The 3,265-nt window shown below is 31.4% G+C and overlaps 1 long non-coding RNA gene across 1 annotated transcript; it reads right to left on the minus strand.

Annotated features, from left to right (window-relative positions):
- Nucleotides 1-440: 440 nt before the first annotated feature.
- LOC109340139 lies at nucleotides 441-3,143 on the minus strand. Its single transcript, XR_002106756.1, has 3 exons — nucleotides 3,133-3,143; nucleotides 1,077-1,079; nucleotides 441-544 (listed from the first exon to the last, which is right to left on the minus strand). It is a non-coding gene; the product is annotated as an uncharacterized LOC109340139 (long non-coding RNA).
- Between the last annotated feature and the right edge of the window lie 122 nt (nucleotides 3,144-3,265).

Below are 3,265 nucleotides of genomic sequence, written 5' to 3' on the forward strand. Positions count from 1 at the left end.
TGAAGCTATTAGAATTCTCATGGCATGTGTTGTACAACATAAATCACTCTTTTTCAAATGGATGTAAGAAATGTTTTTCTAAACACTGAAATTGAAGAGGAAATCTGGTTAGATAACCTCATAGTTTTGAAGATTCCTAAAAACTAAATCATATTTTCAAAATACAAAAAGCCTTTTTATGGTGTTAAACATAATCTCAGAGCCTTGTATACACTACAGGAAAATAGCTTGTTAGCCATGGTTCTTGTGCCACACAAGATGGCCCGTGGCAAAAAAAGCCACAAAAAACCGGGGCACCCCTCCTTTTCTTTTTCCCTCTCTCATCTGTCCATTCGTTTTCCCTTTCACTAAAACGAAAAGCTGTTGAAACCCTAAACCATCTTTCTTCTTGTTTCTTCCAAATTCGCTTATGGATCCCTCTTTATTCTTCCTCTGATTCTTCATATTTTCCCTCTTTCTTCAATTCATCAGTTCCTACCACTCTTCAATTCATCAATTCTATTTCCTCCAAATTCTTTCATCAAGTTCCTAAAATCAACAATTCCTACATTCATCAGTTCCTACAATCTACAACTTAAGTCTAGCTTCAACCAACTAGTTCCTACAAAGCTTCACACTTCAATCACTCAAATCTAGGTTCAAACTTCAAATCCCTTAATCTATATGGATACTCTAATTACAACACATTTTCGTTATTTGCTTTTTAGGGTTTAGCTTTTTTTCATTTATCTGATTTTATTTGGAGGATATTATATTGCGATAACAAATCACCTTGTAACTGCTCCATTGGTATTTGTGAAGTTGGCATCTAAACTCATATTCTCTCTTCCAACACACTATTTTGGTATGAAATCAAAAAGCCACATTGATAGTGGTAGTATCAAATCAGTGAAACCACTAACCAATTCTAGTCACAAAGCATATATTAGTAATTTTAGTTAAGAAACATCTTAAGAAGAAATGCTTAGCGATGCAGGCAAAACCTCCTCACGATTCCTTACTTTCACCATTACCTTACTCTGTTTTTGTTTATCGCTTTATTTAATTTCCAATCTATAATCTTCAGAACTTATTACTTTCTTTTAATTTTCAGATCTTGTAGTATTGTAGATTTCCATCTATAATCTTTTTAAATTGTTATTTTGTCATTTTATTCACTCAAATATATGGCTGCTTTCCTATTGATGATTTTAGCTACAATTAGGGGCTGATCATTGATCATTTAAGTTTTTCTTTTGTCAAAAAATGTTTATTTTGATAATAAAAAAAATAAATTCTAGCACTTCTAATATTTATTTGATTTGACTGCTATAACAAAAATCAAAAGCTGCAATATAAGCTTGAATTCAGAAGCTATATTTTATTAGCTTCTAAATAATTACCTATGTAAAATTATTCAATGAAAAAAATGCTTGCCTTAAAGTGTTTGTTGCTGTTTATATTTTCTTTGTTTGAATAATTTTTTTGCTGTAACATCACTTATTTTTAAGTGTTAATATGCCATTGTGTTATGAAAATGCATCTTGCAAGGCCAGAGGTGCTGACCTCAGAGTCCATTGCAGGGTATTAACAATGTTTTTTTTACTTATTGTCCCATTCCTGAGATTAGTTGATGTGGTGCTTAATTTTATGACTTAAGTAACTTTCATAAAGTGATTTTAGTTTGGATATTACGAAACCTGATGAAAAAAGTAGTGGTTTGTTGCCTTTGTTAATTGGTCTAACCTCTCGTAAACTTCAGGAACAAATCACCATTGCTTTTGGGTGAACCTCTATTCTTTATTTGTGACTCAAGGTTCAGTTAATGATGGAAAAAATAATATTTGTCCTTGCTTATATGCACATATGTTTCATGTTTTAAAACTTCAAATTAGGTAAATCTTAAAGAGACCGTCATAGGTTTAAAATTCTTGCTTTTATGAAAAGATTCAAACCAATCGAAACATGGGTCTTCACACAATGTGTTTGTTAGATGTTACTCTCTATTCATGCTATAAATTACCGCTTCTATGTTGTAACAAGTGTTTGTGCTTATATCTATTAAACTTACTTTTACTTAGACGATAAATTTAAAAATAGATGTGTATTCTGCACCCAACTTCGTGTGCTAACATCCATAGTCCTTCGTCCTTACTATCATGTTGAAATGTTGTAGCCTAATACTTGTAATATAAACAAATAAAACAAATTTCTGATCCCTTGAGAATGATGTTTAACATTGCAATTACGCAAAATGCCACGATTATTGATTTCTTTACTTGTTTGAATGAAAAATAACATTATGCTACAAGGTAATTGATTGATTGCATAGTTATGAAGTAATGGAATGGAGTTTTAGGGTTTTCTAGATGCATTGTTAGTAGTAACATATGTCTCCTAAAAAGCTGGCATTCAACATGACTTGTTTTATTTGGTCTTTTATTCTTTTGAAAGAAATTTCCCTTTTTATTGTGCAGGTTGTAGAAGATGGCTGATATTGAGGATATTCTTGTTCTTGACAATGGAACTGGAATGGTCAAGGTTAGTTGAATTTGTTATAAATGCAGGTTCTATACTAAATGTCTTGGCATGAAGCTTTTGAGAAAGCGTGATATACCATAAGAGAAATATTCAAAAAAATTTCGTGGATATGGGCTAGAAGATTCTAAGTTTTGCAGCTGAACTTGCTTATAGTCAGTTCCCACTTGAGTAATGCTTGCTAAATATATATTTTTTGAAGAAACTTTAAAATCACTATACATGTTCTTAACAGTTATCACAAAATGGTTTCTCATCATACATTGTGATTACAGGTTATGGAGTTTATCACTATGACATTGGAACTGGTTTTGGTCATTTTGGTGATGTAGTTGAAGATGTAAGCATTTATAAGCTTCAATAAATGTAATTTTATGTTGTTCAACAACCAAAAAGTTTTGTTATCATCACAATAGAAATTTCCAGAGAAATTTAAAAACTAAATGGCCTTTAAGAGTGTATTTTGTTACAAAATATCCATTACTTGTGTTCATAGTTCATTTATGTTGTGTGGATTTATGATATAGTTATGATTATTTTGGTTTTATATATACTGCAAATTGTGTAGGTTGCTAGGACTGTGGATCTAATAAAGATGAAAAGAGGAAAGATTACCAAGGAACCAGGGCCTGTCAAAGGTAGCAATACAATAATTGAGAGGATAAAAAATATAATTTAGATTCCTTCATCCAATGTTGGTTCCATGGTTGGAGTAAATGCTAGTGGTCAGATTGCTGAGTATACACCA

The sequence above is a fragment of the Lupinus angustifolius genome, unplaced genomic scaffold (assembly GCF_001865875.1).
Source record: "Lupinus angustifolius cultivar Tanjil unplaced genomic scaffold, LupAngTanjil_v1.0 Scaffold_144_50, whole genome shotgun sequence".
Taxonomy (NCBI): domain Eukaryota; kingdom Viridiplantae; phylum Streptophyta; class Magnoliopsida; order Fabales; family Fabaceae; genus Lupinus; species Lupinus angustifolius.